At 42.8% G+C, this 19,023-nt stretch overlaps 1 long non-coding RNA gene across 3 annotated transcripts; it reads left to right on the plus strand.

Annotated features, from left to right (window-relative positions):
• The first annotated feature begins 7,784 nt into the window (after positions 1-7,784).
• LOC113888827 lies at positions 7,785-18,935 on the plus strand. 3 transcript variants are annotated; one of them, XR_003510068.1, is made up of 3 exons: positions 7,785-8,026; positions 15,854-15,938; positions 18,805-18,935. It is a non-coding gene; the product is annotated as an uncharacterized LOC113888827 (long non-coding RNA). The 3 variants fall into 3 exon arrangements; XR_003510070.1 differs by lacking the exon at positions 7,785-8,026 and adding an exon at positions 8,190-8,208; XR_003510069.1 differs by lacking the exon at positions 7,785-8,026 and adding an exon at positions 15,028-15,126.
• Positions 18,936-19,023: the final 88 nt, after the last annotated feature.

A 19,023-nucleotide genomic window follows, 5' to 3' on the forward strand; every position in this document is an offset into this window, starting at 1 on the left:
CGTGATCAGTGGGAGGACAGCCTGACTACTGTGGTGTTTGTGTAAAATTCAAAATGTGAGAGATACCAAAATAGAGAGATGTTTGAAGAACATTGTGCATCTCTGACTGACAGATGTCCACTTTGGGGCAGAATTTTCTAAAGGTAGCAAGAGTTTATAGGTGTTGGCAGTCCAAAAAATGACAAATAAGAAAAAACAACTTAAATTTTAAAAAAGTCTGGCAGCTTTCAAAATACAAGTTTTACACTTCTATTAAGCTTATTTTTATTATTTTATTCTTTTTGATGCTTTTATAAATGGAATTGTTTTTTACATTTTGTTTTCATATTTTTCACTGCTAGTGTATAGAAATACAGTTGACTATTTTATATTGACCCTATGTCCTGCAACTTGTTCAGCTTATTAGTTCTAACAGTTTTTAGTGGATTTCTGTTTTTAAGAACATGTCTTCTGAAAATAAATACAGTTATATTTCTTGCTTAAAAAAAAAAAAAAAACAACAAGTAGCTAACATCACTATTCCCAATGTCATTTTTCTCATTGCCCCACAAGCAACTGGCAACTCCTTAATTCATCATTACACTAAAAATGGAAACTTTTTGTTTCTATTTTTGATCTGTTTTATTTCCCACTTGATCCCAAGTGCTGAGAAAGTACCTGGCACACAGCAGGTACTTGATACGTATTTCTTGAACGAATAAAAGAGATTCATTTGCTGCACTGAAGAAAGACCAACCTTCAGGTGAAATGAGGGCTTAGAAAACACTTGAGACAGTTTTGAGCGTGATTCAAACACCTACAGCAGGAGAAACAGCACTGTGACCCTCTCTCTCAACTATTAGGAATTAAGCAGGGTTTTAAAATAGGGTTGGAGGATTTCTCTGGTGGTCCAATGGGTGAGAATCATCCTGCCAATGCAGGGGCCATGGACTCAATCCCTGGTCCACGCATATCCCACATGTCATTGAGCAACTAAGCCCATGCACCACAACTATTGAGCCTGTGCTCTAAAGCCCTCAAACCACAACTACTGAAGCCTGTGGGCCTAGAGCCCGTACTCCACAGCAAGAGAAGCCACCGTGATGAGAAGCCTGCACCCTACAATGATGAGTAGCCCCTGATGACTGCAATGAAGACCCACTGCAGCCAAAACTAAATAAAAATAAATAAGTCTTTAAAATAGAGTTGGAAGACCAATGTCCGACAGCAGGTGGGGAAGGGGTTGCAGGGGCAGGAAATCCAAAATAAAATCTGATAAGCTCATTACAAATTGAGTGATTGATAGCAGGTGTAATTTCTGAATTTTCACTACTACACTGGCCATGTTTTATGATCCCAGTGCTATCACCTCAAACATATTTATAAATATTAAGATTAGTAGACATAAGAGTTAGGATTTACATCTCAAAAAGGTATACCATTTCCATTGTCCACCTGAGTGAACTCGCAACTTCCTATATCTTGTGTGGCAGAAAACAGAGGGGGACAATGACCTATGAGAAAAAGTGGAACACAGAGAAATGCAATTGAGATCTCTCATCTTTCCCTAAGCAATTCATCCAGGAAGTCCTGTAAGGTATTATAAAATAGTCCAGATCAAATCAGTCTCCTAGTTTACAGCCCTGGAATAAACAAAGGGTCACAATTTCGTCTTCAGCAAAGATGATTCCCACCTAAAGTGGGGTCTCATATTCTAACTTTCTTATTTTTTTTCTCAAAGGGGGTTTTATAAAATCTAATTCTGTTGATGTGACCTTCCTCTTCACTTCGCTGCATTTCACAAACACATATGTGTATTCCTAAACAGTACTGCATCAGTCAGGCAACAGAAATCACTCTAGTTAATTTAAATAGCAAGAGATTGAATACAGGAAATTAGGAACCTGTAGAATCTTTGGGGAAAAAAAATGGAGAATGAGCTCCAGACAGGGCCTTTAAGAAAGCAATAACATATGATATTCCTCTTTCTCTGTCTGAACTACTTCATTCAGTATAACAATCTCTAGGCCCATCCACGTCACTACATATGGCATTATTTCATTATTTCTACAGCTGAGTAATATTCCGTTGTAATGTGAAATAAAATATTTCCTGCCATATTGGTGGTTAAGAAATGTCACAGCTATCCATGACCCTGGCCCTCCAAATGTGAGTTTCTGAACCATGTTGACAAGTGCTCAAGTTCCTACATGAGGAACGATAATCATCAGTGATTATCGCAATCCAGTGTGAGCTGCAAGGTCTTAAGGAAATTCAAGAAAGAGAAAAATGTCACTGTGCAGGATGCTGCCCCAGATAGCTGAGATGCATATGAAAGGAATGACTTCAATAATCCCATAGTCTTGCATCTTTCCATGCATAGAAGAACGCTAAATTCCTTAACTTGATATCTGGTTTTCCTTACTTCATAATAATCTCTAATGTTCAGACTGCCTGCTCCCTATGTTGCAAACTTGTATATAGCCTGATTCCCTCTCCTGCCAATTCAGAGCAGTTTTCTCATGGCTACTGAAATGATATCTCCCAGGCTTGGAGTCCTTAACATCCCCACCAAATAAAATAAGTCTACTTTCAGGTTGTGATTAATTTTTTTGTCGACGGTGTGTATGTACCATATCTTCTTTATCCACTCCTCTGTCGATGGACACTTAGGTTGCTTCCATATCTGGGCTATTATAAACAGTGCTGTAGTTAACTTTAGGGTGCATGTATACTTTCAGACCATGTTTTTCTGCAGATATATGCCCAGGAGTGAGCCTACAGGATCACATAAATGGGAAAAGAATTTGAATAAGGATACATGTATCAGTTACACAATATGTATAGCTGAATCACTTCTCTGTACATCTGAAACTATCATAACATTGTTAATCAACTCTACTCCAAAATAAAATAAAAAGCCAATATTCTAGAGAGATAAATTGTGTATGTTGTCACTCAAATGTTCATGGTTAATTAATTTATATAACGATGATTAATAAAAAAGACTTTATTTACTTAAAAAATAGAAAGACTCCCAGAAAAACACCACCACTGAACTGAAAGCTGTCACCTCTGCCCCAGTCAGCCAGCCTCCACTGGGATTAAGTTCAAGGACACACTTAGCTGGGAACCAGAGATATGTAAGCCGCTCCAAGTTTCTTAGATTGAGCAACTGCCTGATCGGAAATACCCTTTAGTAAGACCAAGAGGTACATGACATTGTACAGGAGACAGGGATCAAGACCATCCCCATGGAAAAGAAATGCAAAAAAGCAAAATGGCTGTCTGGGGAGGGCTTATAAATAGCTGTGAAAAGAAGAGAAGTGAAAAGCAAAGGAGAAAAGGAAAAATATAAGCATCTGAATGCAGAGTTCCGAAGAATAGCAAGGAGAGATAAGAAAGCCTTCCTCAGCAATCAATGCAAAGAAATAGAGGAAAACAATAGAATGGGAAAGACTAGAGATCTCTTCAAGAAAATTAGAGATACCAAGAAAACATTTCATGCAAAGATGGGCTCGATAAAGGACAGAAATGGTATGGACCTAACAGAAGCAGAAGATATTAAGAAGACGTGGCAAGAATACACAGAAGAAATGTGCAAAAAAGAGCTTCATGACCCAGATAATCACGATGGTGTGATCACTCACCTAGAGCCAGACATCCTGGAATGTGAAGTCAAGTGGGCCTTAGGAAGCATCACTATGAACAAAGCTAGAGGAGGTGATGGAATTCCAGTGGAGCTATTTCAAATCCTGGAAGATGATGCTGTGAAAGTGTTGCACTCAGTATGCCAGCAAATTTGGAAAACTCAGCAGTGGTCACAGGACTGCAAAAGGTCAGTTTTCATTCCAATCCCAAAGAAAGGCAATGCCAAAGAATGCTCAAACTACTGCACAATTGCACTCATCTCACACACTAATAAAGTAATGCTCCAAATTCTCCAAGCCAGGCTTCAGCAATACATGAACCGTGAACTTCCAGTTGTTCAAGCTGGTTTTTGAAAAGGCAGAAGAACCAGAGATCAAATTGCCAACATCTGCTGGATCATCGAAAAAGCAAGAGAGTTCTAGAAAAACATGGTTTTATTGACTATGCCAAAGCCTTTGACTGTGTGGATCATAATCAACTGTGGAAAATTCCTCAGGAGATGGGAATACCAGACCACCTGACCTGCCTCTTGAGAAACCTGTATGCAGGTCAGGAAGCAGCAGTTAGAACTGGACATGGAACAACAGACTGGTTCCAAATAGGAAAAGGAGTCCGTCAAGGCTGTATATTGTCACCCTGCTTATTTAACTTATATGCAGAGTACATCATGAGAAACGCTGGGCTGGATGAAGCACAAGCTGGAATCAAGATTTCTGGGAGAAATATCAATAATCTCAGCTATGCAGATGACACCACCCTTATGGCAGAAAGTGAAGAGGAACTAAAAAGCCTCTTGATGAAAGTGAAAGAGGAGAGTGAAAAAGTTGGCTTAAAGCTCAACATTCAGAAAACTAAGATCATAGCATCTGGTCCCATCACTTCATGGGAAATAGATGGGGAAACAGTGGAAACTGTGTCAGACTTTATTTTTCTGGGCTCCAAAATCACTGCAGATGGTGATTTCAGCCATGAAATTAAAAGACACATACTCCTTGGAAGGAAAGTTATGACCAACTTAGATAGCATATTGAAAAGCAGAGACATTACTTTGTCAACAAAGGTCTGTCTAGTCAAGGCTATGGTGTTTCCAGTGGTCATGTATGGATGTGAGAGTTGGACTGTGAAGAAAGCTGAGTGCCGAAGAATTGATGCTTTTGAACTGTGGTGTTGGAGAAGACTCTTGAGAGTCCCTTGGACTGCAAGGAGATCCGACCAGTCCATCCTAAAGGAGATCAGTCCTGTTCATTGCAGGGACTAATGTTGAAGCTGAAACTCCAAGACTTTGGCCACCTGATGCGAAGAGCTGACTCGTTTGAAAAGACCCTAACGCTGGGAGGGATTGGGGGCAGGAGGAGAAGGGGATGACAGAGGATGAGATGGCTGGATGGCATCACCGACTCGATGGACATGAGTTTGAGTGAACTCCAGGGGTTGGTGATGGACAGCGAGGCCTGGCGTGCTGCGATTCATGGGGTCACAAAGAGTCAGACATGACTGAGTGACTGGACTGAACTGAACTGAAGACCAGGAGCAGACTTGGGAGGTGTGAATGCAGCAAGAACTCTGTTTCAATCATTAGAAATTCAAGATGCCTATGAGATATTCATGAGGAGGTATTGAATAGAAAATTGCATGTGCATATGTGGAGACCACAGAGAAGTCTAAATTGTAGATTTCAATTTAAGAGGTTTTAAAACTACATAAGTCAGGCAGCCATTTTCTTTCCTTTTTTCGACTCAATTTTACTTCTGAGATCACCAACTTTTTAAAAAATTTTTCTGATGTGGATCACTTTTAAAGTCTTTTAGTGAATTTATGACAGTATTGCTTTTATTTTATGTTTTGATTTTATGGCCCCAGGCTTCCTGACCAGGGATGGAACCTGCACCCCCTGCATTGGGAGGTGAAGTCTTAAGCACTGGACCATCAGGGAAGTCCCTAAGATCATCAACTTCTTGAGTGACTACTGTATTTATTCACTTTAACTCTGGCTCAGTCTTCAAACCTAGGGTCTTTGAGCATGCATCCTAAGTTGCTTCATTTGTGTCCAATTCTTTGCAACCCTCCCTGTGGACTGTAGGCCCCCAAGCTCCTCTGTCCATGGGATTCTCTAAGCAAGAATACTGGAGTGGGTTGCCATGCCTGCCTCCAGGGAATCTTCCTAATCCAGGGATCGAACCCACATCTCAGCAAGTTGGAACATTAGGCCAGGTGTATGCTTTAACTCACAGAACTTACTACAAAGGCACAGAGAATCCAACAACCCATTAGTAAGCTCAACTCGGACACTCCTAAGGTTTAGGTTTTCCAAAAACACAAATGAGCCAAGAGTATAGTTTAAAATGAAGTTCAAACATTTTAAGGCAGCATTAGCATAAAAAGAATGTACAAAGGAGTAATCATAGTTCAAATGTGTGTCTTTTGAAGGAAATCAACCCTGAATACTCTTTGGAAGGACTGATGCTGAAGCTGAAGTTCCAATACTTTGGCTACCTCATGCGAAGAACTTACTCATTCGAAAAGACCCTGATGCTAAAGATTGAAGGCAAAAGGAGAAGGGGGAGGCAGAGGATGAGATGGTTAGACAGCAACACTGATTCAGTGGACATGAATTTGAGCAAACTCCAGGAGATCATGAAGGACAGGGAAGCCTGGCATGCTGCAGTCCATGGGGTCGCAAAGAGTTAGACACGACTGAGAGACTGAACAACAACGTCTTCTAAACCTCATTCCACAAGAGGCTGGGGTGGATGTATTCTGTTGGCATACCATACATGAGGCATTCTATTTTATTCTAGAATTACATTTTGCCTTGACAAACAAGTGTGACTAGAGGCACATGGTCAGGATAGTGAGGAAATCTGTATGTACTTAATCTAGAAAATTAGGGACACAAATCTATTATTTTTTTAGATATTCCAACTGAGATGAATATGCTGCTAAGTCACTTCAGTCGTGCCCGACTCTGTGCGACCCCAAAGACGGCAGCCCACCAGGCTCCCCTGTCCCTGGGATTCTCCAGACAAGAACACTGGAGTGGGTTGCCATTTCCTTCTCCAATGCATGCAAGTGAAAAGGGAAAGGGAAGTCGCTCAGTCATGTCCAACTCTTCGCGACCCCATGGACTGCAGCCTACCAGGCTCCTCCATCCATGGGATTTTCCAGGCAAGAGTACTGGAGTGGGGTGCCATCGCCTTCTCCGGAGATGAATATAGAAGATCCAAATATTGAATGAAGAAAGATTTGGCAACACACACACACTCTCTCTCTCTCTTTCTCTCTCAAAGGTTCTGTGGCCTCTGGCTTTTTCTCAGGTCCCCATCTTCACCCAGACTGGAAAGTCTGACAAGTACACTTTAAGCCTGTCAGCCTGTTCCCTGGCCTGGGTCCATCTTTTCAAGCAGCCACTGCTCCGGCCTGAGGCTACTTGTTTAATCGCTCAGTCAAGTTCGATTCTTTTGTAACCCCATGGATTGTAGCCCGCCAGGCTCCTCTGTCCATGGGATTCTCCAGGCAAGAATACTGGAGTGGGTTGCCATTTCCTTCTCCAGGGGATCTTCTTAGGAATTTCGTTTTGGGGACAGAAGATGATGCATTCAGAAGCGAGATTCCAGCCCCAGATGCAGGCGCGAGGAGGCAAGGAGATGGAATCCGGGCCTCGGACGATGCTGCTGCTGCTGCTAAGTCGCTTCAGTCATGTCTGACTCTGTGCGACTCCACAGACGGCAGCCCACCAGGCTCCCCCGTCCCTGGGATTCTCCAGGCAAGAACACTGGAGTGGGTTGCCATTTCCTTCTCCAATGCGTGAAAGTGAAAAGTGAAAGTGAAGTCGCTCAGTCGGGTGCGGGTACATCAAAGGAGGGCTCATAGGACCTCCTGGCGACCCCAGCGGGGACCAGGACAGGGGGCGGGCGGAGATGGGTGGCAATAAAGTTTGGCACGGGGGGGCGTGGCTGAGGCGGGGCATGGGGGCGTGTTGGAGTGGCGGGGCCGGGGTCAGGGGACGAGGCGGAGGTGGGGCGTGGTCAAGCGCAAGTCAAGGGGCGGAGCGGAGGTGAGTCGCGGTCGAATCTGGTACAGGGGGTCGTGGCGGAGGCCGGGGCAGGGGCGGGGCCAGGGTCAGGGCAGGGGGCGGGGTGGAGGTGTGTCCAGTCTGAAGGCAGGGGGTGGGGCCGAGGCTCGGGCTGGAGCGGGGCCGAGCTCGAGTTAGGTAACCTTGGTGGCCTGCTGCTCCAGTCTGGCCGCCCGGTTTTCGTGCATCTTGCTTCGCTTGATTTCTGGTTGAAAGATCGCCATGGCGCTGCGTGCGGCCGTGTTCGAACTGGGCGGGATCCTGACTCTGCCTTCGGCCACCAGTTTTCTGGGATCGCGCCGAGGAGGAGCTGGCGCTGCCCGGGTAAGGGACCCCGCATCGCTGCCAGTGCTCAGAAGCCTGCGTGGTTTGGTCCGGGCGGGTGGGGCGCCACTCCTTGGAGAAGTTGCTTTTCGAGACTCGCGGTTCTGATTTCAGATTGCTGTAGGGCGAGAGCGCTGGGTGGAAGGTTAGAACAATTATTCGGCCCTCAAATACCAGTGTGTGTAAGTAGATCCACTGTCTTTCTAAATGCTGAGTGTTTAAAGCTCTCTAAGGACTCCAATGGCAACCCACTCCAGTACTCTTGCCTGGGAAATCCCATGGACGGCGGAGCCTGGTAGGCTGCAGTCCATGGGGTCGCGAAGAGTCGGACACGACTAAGCGACTTCATTTTCACTTTTCACTTTCGTGCACTGGAGAAGGAAATGGCAACCCACTCCAGTATTCTTGCCTGGAGAATCCCAGGGACGGGAGCCTGGTGGGCTGCCGTCTGTGGGGTAGCACAGAGTCGGACACGACTGACGTGACTTAGCATCAGCAGAAGGACTCCAAAATTGACCTTTATATTGAAATCTCTTCTTAAAGTCAGAGAAATTACTCCCTGAGGTGTCTGCTGCCCACTTACTTCTCTGTAATAGAATGGGCTCGGGTTTTCCTTGTGGCTCAGCTGGTAAAGAATCCGTCCGCAATGAGGGAGACCCGGGTTCGATCCCTGGGTTAGGAAGATCCCCTGGAGAGGGAAAGGCTACCCCCTCCAGCATTCTGGCGTAGAGAATTCCATGGACTGTATAGTCCATGAGGTCGCAAAGACTCAGACACGACTCAGCGACCTTCACTTCAGAGAGCTGCGCTGAAGGTTTTTAGAGGAAAACGTCGTGTTCCTGCACAATGTTAACAGCAAAGCAGAAACAGCCCCCAAACCTAACTACTGGGAAATGGTCAACTAGGAAGCATAACCAGTAACCGGAATGTTCAGGATGAGATTTCAGTGACATCAGAACATATCTATTATAATAAGTGCAGAAAAACAAACCCACCAGAATGTACAACTGTTTATACAGCATGGAAACTATGGAAAAACTATTTCAACTATGGAAAACAGCTACCTGTTGAAGATGCCTGAAAGAAATGTTCCAAAATATCCCTGTGGCTGCACCAATTTACATTCCAGTCAATAGTGCAGGCAGGTTTATCATTCTCCACATCCTTGCCAAACATGTTATTGCTTGCCATTCTAACAGATGTGAGGTTGTATCTCACTGTAGTTTTGATTGCCTTTTCTTGAAGTCCTTTTAACCATGGTATTGTTTCACTTTTTTTACCCTGTAAGTTGTATTATTATTTTTTTAAAAGACATAAAAAGAGAGTAAGGTATGTCGTATGTTTATACCTGTGACCTCATCAGTGGGGGAGAGAACATGACTTGTGAATGTGCAAGTCACAAGAATACTTGTCAGTATACCAGTGCATATACTTGAGAGTATATCTGTGAGTGTACAGGTCACCAGTAGTCAAGTTTACAAATGTACAACATTTCAGAGTTCAGAGTGCTAACCATTACACAATGGAACCCACAAATGTACAGAATTTCAAACAGCACTGGACTTTGAGTCCCACCTAGGTTAAAATCTCAGTTCTAATACTTAGCGTTGGGCCTAATACTTGCTTAACCTGACTTATTCAACTCAACTGAGACCTTAGTCTTAAAATAAGAAAATACCTCCCCTCAAATTTCTGTATGGGTTAAATTAGATGACACGTAAGATAGGTGGGCCACTGTGTTCCTGATCCATTTTTTATTTATTCAGTTCTCATGCACAGGGAGAAGGCAATGGCACCCCACTCCAGTACTCTTGCCTGGAAAATCCCATGGACAGAGGAGCCTGGTAGGCTGCAGTCCATGGGGTCGCTAATAGTCGGACACGACTGAGCAACTTCACTTTCCCTTTTCACTTTCATGCATTGGAGAAGGAAATGGCAACCCACTCCAGTGTTCTTGCCTGGAGAATCCCAGGGACAGGGGAGCCTGGTGGGCTGCCGTCTATGGGGTCGCACAGAGTCGGACAGGACTGAAGCGACTTAGCAGCAGCAGCATGCACAGGGAGAGCAATGTACTGGGATATTCTGTTCATCCAGTGTGGCACTGACTCACACACTATCTCTGTGACCATGGTGAGGATTGTTCCCAGTAGTCACAAAACAGTATAGCAAAGCTAGCTGACCCCGGAAGTCAGAGTCCATGACTTTGACCTTATTAGCCTGTGGACAGAAAATGAAAGTGCCTCTTCACTTTTCCTTGTTCCTCTCCACATCCCAGACATCATCATAGTTGATACATAAATCATTTAGGCAAAACCCAGGGTTTTATTTGTTTATTTTATAATCTTTTGGCAGCAAAATCTTACCTGGCTTCATTTGGTGGCAAATCTGACCTGAACAAGCATGAAGTTATTTATCACCGTTCTCTCTCCTACTACTGTAAATAATCACCTGTGCATGTTCGTGTGTTCTCAGTCATGTCTGACTCTTTTGTGACCCCATGGACTGCAGCCCATCAAGCTCCTCTGTCCATGGGATTCTCCAGGTGAGAATATTGCAGTGGGTTGCCATGTCCTCCTCCAGGGGATCTTCCCGATCCAAGGATTAAACCAGCATCTCCTGCTTTTTCTTCGTTGGCAGGTGGATTCTTTACCACTTGAGCCACCTGGGAAACCTCAAATAGTCACACCTTTCACTATAAATATCTTCATGAATTTGATTACACAGGCTGCCACAGCCTCCTGGAGATGTTACTTAATATATGGTATATTCCCCATTTTACCTTTATAGTCTGAAAAATGCAGACACGTTTATGAATACATTGGTTGGTAGGTAGGTAGGTTGGTAGACAGGTATGTTTAAAACAAACAGAATTCTAGTACATGTATTGTTCTAGGTTTTAACTTTTTATTTAATTTTTTAACTTTTTATTTAATTTTAACCATTTTATTTCATTCAACAGTTGGATGTCTTTTTGTTTACATAGACCTACTTTTCTCTTTTTAACCACTCCATAGTATTCCACAATATGGAAGTTCCATAATTTATTTAACCATTTTCCCCTGTTGGTGGACATTTATTTGTTAGTGGTCACTATTACAAATAATGTCACCATCATATTTTCATAGAGTAGTTTTCTAAAAGTGGAGTTGCCAAGTAAAAGCAAGTAGTATTCACATTTAAAATATTGACTGATTCTGCCAAGCTATTCTCCAGAACATGCTGTACCTGCCCTGACAATGCTTGAGTAGGCCAGCCCAGATCCTCCCTAAGGTGGACATGACTCTCCTGAACTTTTGCCAGACATAGAGGGAAAAACATTATCCTGTATCAGTCTGCATTTTCCTCTCTGCTATTCATTTTTATTGGTCATCTGTATTTTTTTCCCTTGGTGTTTACCTTTTTATACCATTTGCCCTTTTTTGCATTTGATTATCACTTTCTTCTTGATTTCTAGGAACTTTTTATTTCTACCATGATGTTTTATGTTTTTTACTTACCATCTCTTCTGCTACTTCTTTTTTAAAAAATATTTATTTATTTGATTGTGCCATGGCATGTGGGATCTAGTTCCCTGACCAGGGATTGAACCCGGCCCCTGGCAGTGAAAGCTTCAAGTCCTAACCACTGGACCACCAGGGAGTTCCTGAAATTATTATTTTTTTTAAATCTTTTAAGGCTATCTTTTGTGTAATTTCAGTGGTATTTTAGACAGAGAGAGAAACAGATAAGTGCCCAGAGTGATGTCTTGGTACAATCCCCTCTTTCAATAGAATCAAGGCTGCAAAGAACAAAGCACTTGATTTAAGAGTCTTAAGAATTGCAATTCGGGAGAAACAAATTTGGGTAAAACCGAGAGTGTTTTGGGGAAGAGAAAGAGTCAAGGGCTTATTAAGGCAAAAGCCACGAGGCTGTGCTCTGATTCAAGAAACGAAATAGTTGCCCTTTGGGGAAGGAACCTAGTACGTATCCTGAGTTTCTGGCAGGTATTCTGATGTCTCCTAGGACAGTACATAGGACAATACATGCTGTCACCCAGACTGAGACGTACATAAGTCATGTGTCCTCGGCAGCCTCCTGGCTCCATTCCAGACCGCTCGTTCATTATCATTATTGCTCGGTCATTCAGTCATGTCCGACTCTTTGCAACCCCATGGACTGCAGCATGCCAGGCTTCCCTGTCCTTCACCATCTCCTGGAGTTTGCTCAAATTCATGTTCATTGATTCAGTGATGGTATCCAACCATCTCAATCTTGGTTGCCTCCTTCTCCTCCTATCCTCAGTCTTTCCCAGCATCAGGGTCTCTTCTGGTTTTCCTTTCACTCTATTGTAATCCGTGCATAACCTTGTGTGCCTTATAACTCTACTGCGTAAATGTTTGTGCCCTTTGTCAGTATAAAAGTTCTCAGTAGGTATACAATTTTTCTAAAGCAGTTGTATCAAATCCTGCTCCTACCAGAAATATAAGAGAGTTCTAGTTTCTCCACCTTGTCATTAGTACTTGATGTCATTCTGTTTAAATTTAGCAAATCTGGTGGGTTTATGGTGTTATCTCATGGTTCATTTGTATGTTTTTTTAGCCCTTGGATTTAAAAAAAAATTTTTTTTTTAATTTTTACAATGTTGTGTTGGTTTCTGCCATACAACAACTCAACTCAAATCAGAAATAATTATACTTGTATGCTCTCCCTCTTGAGCCTCCCTCCCTTACCCCCATCCCACAGAGTGAAATAAGTCAGAAAGATGAAAACAAATGCATATTTATGCCCAAATGTGGAATCTGGAAAAATGGTACTGACGAACCTATTTGCAGGGAAGGAATGGCAACACAGATGTAGAGAATGGACTTGTAGACATGGAGGAGGAAGGAGAGAGTGGGACGAATAGAGAAAGTAGCATCAACATACATACACTATTATGTGTAAAGTGGACAGTTAGTGAGAATTTGCTATATCACACAGGGAGCCTGGCCTGGTGCTTTGTCACCATGGCTTTAATTCATGTTTTTCTGATGAATGATGATGTTGAGCTTCTTATTAGGTGCTTACTGGCCATTTGATAATTCTCTTGAATGAGACAGTTGTTTGTTGTAATTTCTTTTAAACCATTTCTTTGCTCTTCTCAGGATTTTTTGATTTATCTTTAAGTTAACTGGAAGTCTTTCTTGTATTTTTTTTTTCTTCCAGGAAAGGCATGATGGCAAACTACTATATTAGTTTTCCCTGCCTGAACCTGGTTTGTGTGGGTCTCAGCTTACCAATAACCAGTGTTCTGTTTGGGCCAGTCCTTGAGGTTCTTTTTGTGATTACAAGACATCCTTCAGCAGTAGCCATTGGGGAACTTTGAAAAAAATAAAGATTTATTACTTATGGGACCTGGAAATTGCACAGCACACCTGGGGCCACATAGTGAGGATATGAGGAGAATGAGAGCACGTGGGCCTGAGTTCTGCTTTTATCAGGGTTCAGGATGTGGGCCATGGTTTCATGGGCTCACTCTTTATTGGTGAATTTCAAACAAGAGCGGGAATTTAAAGCATGGAAATAGAACAAATACCCCATTTGATCAGTTATGAAAATTAACCAAGATCTCTAAAACAAAGGTGCCTCCTTGGGCATAAAATAAGTTTTCTGGCGATAGACTTGGGGGGCATTCTTTCTTGCCATCTTTTTATCTCAGTGTCTAGTGTGTATTACTCCACCATTTTCTCACATTTAAAGCTGCAAGCATAAAAGGCTGTTGTCAGTCTGAATTGTTCTTCTTTTGTGTATAGTCTATTTTTTTTTTTGCCCAAAATGTTGTCTGTTAGACTTTCTTATCCCAAGAATTGAAACACTTCCCCACCCTCTATCTGCTGTGGTTATTTTTTCGTTAATTTTGACTGGTGAACACTTTTTTTTTGGTGAACACCTTTGATTTAAGAACTCAGATTTTTCTTTAGCCTGGAAACATCTTCTCCTATTTTTCCTTTGACTATTGCTTTTTGATCTTTCCTTCTATGATTCTTATTGTTTATTGAAGGAATTTGGCCTCCATGGGCCTTATCTTTTTGTACATTAATTCTTTTTTTAAACTTTTTTTAAACATTGGAGTATAATTACAGTGTTGTGTTAGCTTCTATTGTACAACATAGTGAGTCAGCTCTGTGTATAAATATATCCCCTCCCTCTTGGACCTCCTTTCTCATCCCCCACCTCTCTAGATCATCACAGAGCACCAAGTTGACCTCCCTGCTTGCACATTCATTTTAATTGCTTCATCATTTTACTCTTTGTCCTCGGAAATCTTGTTGGGTCTTTTGATTCACTAATTTCATTTCTGTGATAGCCATTTCACTGTTCCCTGCTTTTATTAAGCAACCTTAAAATTTGAAAGTCATGCTTTCCAGTGCCAACAACTTATCTCCAATTGCTTCTCTGAGACACCAATAAAAATACTGCCTCCTTTTGTTTTATAGAGTTATCAACCTCTCCTTCCTGTACAGCTACATTCTTCCTTCAATTCCTCTTCTTTTACCTACCCCCAATGTCAGGCAGCAAAATCAATTTTCCCTGTACTTTTCCATCTCACTCATCCAGTGTGTAATAGCTATTTGTTTATTTGTTGCCTCACTTGTTCCCCTAGGAGCTCCCTAAGAATATATCCATATTTTTTCATTTTTCTATCACAGCACCAGACACAATGCCCTGATGCCTTAGGTCCTCAATGAAAGATTGTTGAGTTGAACTGTGTGTTGTTTCTTCAAAGTGGGTGGCAGCTAAGAAGGGCATGAGGGATCTTTTCGAGGTGATGTAACATGTCGTGCTTAGTAATTCAGTCATGTCTGACTCTTTGTGACCCCATGAACCCTAGCCCACCTCTGTCCATGGGGATTCTCCAGGCAAGAATACTGGAGTGGGTTGCCATGCCCTCCTCCAAGGGATCTTCCCAACCCAGGGATCAAACCCAGATCTTCCCCATTGCAGGTGTATTCTTTACCATCTGAGCCACCAGGGAAGATAGAAATGTTCTAAAACTGCAACACAGTGATGTTTGCGCACCACTACAAAAATTACTACAAGTCATTGACTTGTACACTGAAAACTTGTGAGTTTGAGGACATGTAAGTATAATTTAATAAAGTTATATCTGAAAAAAGACAACCAATGGCAAAGATGTGCCAAAGCCATTGTTGATGTTAGAAAACTGAACAAGGCTATAAATAGTAGGGATATTTTTTTTAATATTATGTCTTAATGTTAATCACTGTTACCTGCAAGAGGATTTGTTGGGTAAAAGGTTGTTGACTTATCAGATATGAAACTCCCAGATGTCTGTCCTCTTAACATGGAATGTTAAATATTAATACTTTCAACTGGGTTGCCAATTCCATTCCATTCTAAGTTTTTGCCTAGAGCCCTATACTAAGAAGGACTATAAATCAATGTCTGAATGCAGTGGTATAGGATGTGACAGGTTAGAAAATCGGCCAGGAATTTGAGGGAACAGAGTTGTATCTGCCATCTGCTACCTGTCTGATGTCACCCAGCCAGCCATGGGAGGTGAGAAATTATCAAGAAAGTGGAATGGAACCTTTTGTTTTGTAATATAGGAAAGTAAGAGGGTAATGGCCTGGTCTCTCTCTGTCTGCCTCTCCTTTGGGCCACATACACAGGATAACCATGAACCAGTGTATTAATCAGCTAGGGTTACTGTAAAGAAGGACTACAAACTGGGTGTTTTCAACAGCAATTCCAGGAGCTAGAAGTCCACCATCGAGGTGTCTGTCCCCTGCCTGCTGCTGTGATGAAGTCATTGAAATGTTCCCAATGTTTCTTTGTGTCTTGCAGAGGCTTTCTGAGTAAAGCTTTCCTGAGAGGAGGCCCGGATGGTCCCAGCATCCGTGTGATGAAAGGAGAGATCACATTCTCCCAGGTGCAGTGACGTCTCAGAGACCCCCTTGAGGAGATGTTCTGTGCCTACACCCATCTTCCCCCGCTACCCATAAGCTCCGTGAGGGCAGGACGTCTTCTGCCTCATCCATTTACCCCTTACAACGCTTAACTCACAAGACTGGTGTGGAGACATTTCAGGCTGGTTTACTGTCTCTTTGAGCCAAACAGAGGGGCATGCCTCAGTGACTAGGAGATTCCCCAAGCCCTTGAAGATGTGTGCCAGGGAATTACAGCAGCCAGAGTAGCTTTTTTTCCCTCTTAAGCTGTAGTTAAATACACATCACATGAAATTTACCACCGTGATCATTTTTAAGTATACAATGCAGTAATGTTATGTATATTCATGTTAGGTAACCAAATCCACCATCCATCTCCAGAACTGTTTTTAAAAAAATTTTTAAGTTAATATGTTGTATTTTCTTTCTTTCTTTCTTTTTCAGTCACATGGAATGTGGGATCTTAGTTCCCCCACCAGGGATTGACCCTGCACTCTGTGCTGTGGAAACTCAGAGTCTTATCCATTGGACCACCAAGAAAGTCCCAGAATTCTTTTTATCTTCAAAAACTGAAACTCTATACCCATTAAACAGCAACTTCCCAGCCCTCCTTACCCCCAGCCCCTGGCAACCACTATTAAATTTTCCATGTATTTGGCTACTCTAGATACTTTATACGGGCTTCCTTGGTGGCTCAGATGGTAAAGAATCTGCCTGCCTATGCAGAAGACCCGGGTTGCATCCCTGGGTCGGAAAGATCCCCTGAAGGAGGAAATGGCAAGCCACTCCAGTATTCTTGCCTGGAGAATCCCATGCATAGAGAGAGGTGCCTTGTAGGCTACAGTCCCTGGGGTCACAAAGAATAGGGCACAACTGAAGTAACTAACACTCATGCAATATTTGTCCTTTTGTGACTGGCGTATTTCATTTTGCATGAGGTCTTCAAGTTTCATCCATACTGTAGCATGTGCCACCATTTCCTTCTTTCTAAGGCTGAATGGTATTCCACTGTATGGATAGACCACACTCTGTTTATCCATTCATCTTTCAAAGGATGTTTGGGTTGCTTTCTCCTTTTAGTTATCGTGAACAGTGCTGCTATGAACATGAGTGTACAAATATCTGTTTGAAACCTTGCTTTCAGTTTTTCTGGGTATACATCCAGAAATGGGATGGCTAGATCATAGGGCAGTTTCACTTTTTAATTTTTTGAGGAACCACCATATGATTTTCCATAGTGGCTGCACCATTTTACATTTCTGTGCAACACACCCAAGGTTACCAGTATTTCCATATCCTTGCCAACTTATTATTTTCGTGTTTTTTTTTTTTTTAATGGTAGTCATCCTTAGAGTAGTTGTTTTCAGGCCAAGCCACTGGGTCAGAGGCAGTTTTGCTAATTAATAACTATGTGATGGGTGGACTTTGGAATCTAGGGACAGAATGTGGGTCACGGCTCCCACTTATAGATGTGTGAGCACACCAAGTCACAGAAGCTCTCAAAGTCAGTTTTGCCATCTATAAAATGAGACAAATAACACTGTCCATCTCCTAGGTTGTTATGAAGATTGGAAAGTGCTTAGCACAGTGCTTGTCATGTAATAAGTGCTTAAGAAATAGTGGTTATTATTATTACTACAACCTTAACTTTTTTAATTTGTGCATGCTCAGTCGCTTTGGTCGTGTCCAACTCTTTTGTGACCCTATGGGCTGTAGCCCACCAGGCTTCTCTGTCCATGGGATTTCCCAGGGAAGAATAATGGAGTGGGTTGACATTTCCTCCTCCAGGGTAATCTTCCCATCCCAGCGATCAAACTCAAGTCTCCTGCTTGTGCTGCCATTTAAAAAAAATGCCACAGACTAGGTGACTTAAACAACAAAAATTGATTTTCTCAGAGGTCTAGAGGTAGAAGCCCAGGATCAAGGTGTCAGCAGGGCTGGTTCTCCTGAGGCCTCTCTCATTTGCTTGCAAATGGCCTCCTTTTCCCTGTCCAGACACATTGGTCCCTTTGTGTGTATCTGTGTCCTGATCTCCTGTTCTTTAAAGGACACCCATCAGATTGGATTAGGGCCCCCGGTGACCTCATTTTACCTTAGGTAAGTGAGTGAGTGAAAGTCACTCAGTTGTGTCTGACTTTTGGTGACCCCATGCACTGTAGCCCGCCAGGCTCCTCTGTCTGTGGGATTCTCCAGGCAAGAATATTGGAGTGGGTTGCCATTCCCTTCTCCAGGGGATTTCCCAACCCTGGAATCAAACCCAGGTCTCTCGCATTGCAAGTGGATTCTTACCATCTGAGCTACCTTAATAATTCTATAAAGACCCTCTCACCAACGACATCACATTCCAAGGTCCTAGGATTTAGGACTTCAACATGAATTTGGAGGAAACAAAAGTAGGCTCGTAATAGGGATGTTTGAGTAGTTTCCAACTGGGAGCTCTTGGGAATATCACTGTTAGAACACTTTGGCTCATGTCTTTTGACATGTTGTAGACATTTCCACTGAGTATGTGTACAGGACCCTAATGCTGAGAAAAGACCCTGATGCTGGGAAAGATTGAGGGCAGAAGGAGAAGGGGGTGGCAGAGAATGAGATAGTTGGATGGCATCACCAACTAAATGAACGTGAGTTTGAGCAACTCCGGGAGATAGTGAAGGACAGGGAAGCTCAGTGTACTGCAGTCTGTGGGTCTGCAAAGAGTCGGACATGACTGAGTACGAACAATAATGTGTCCAGGAACAGATCTGGTGGATCACAGGCAATGCGTGTCTTCAGATTAAGTACGTGCTGCCCAAAGCTTTCCCAAGTGGTTGTACCGACTGACAGTCCCTCATCAATTCACTTTTGCAGTGGGTGCCATTCATGGAAGAAGACTGCAGGAAGTGCTCCAAGGACTGTGGAATCTGCCTCCCAGAGAATTTCTCTATAAAGCAAATCTTTGAGAAGATACTTTCATCAAGAAAGCAACTACCCCATGCTTCAGGCAGCTGTCACTCTCAAACAGAAGGGTAAGGATTCAATACTGGCCATTCTCTGACCTAATTGCAACGGAACTGTTGGGAAGGTCAG

Source organism: Bos indicus x Bos taurus, unplaced genomic scaffold, assembly GCF_003369695.1.
Source record: "Bos indicus x Bos taurus breed Angus x Brahman F1 hybrid unplaced genomic scaffold, Bos_hybrid_MaternalHap_v2.0 tig00002152_arrow_arrow_obj, whole genome shotgun sequence".
In the NCBI taxonomy this organism is placed as follows: domain Eukaryota; kingdom Metazoa; phylum Chordata; class Mammalia; order Artiodactyla; family Bovidae; genus Bos; species Bos indicus x Bos taurus.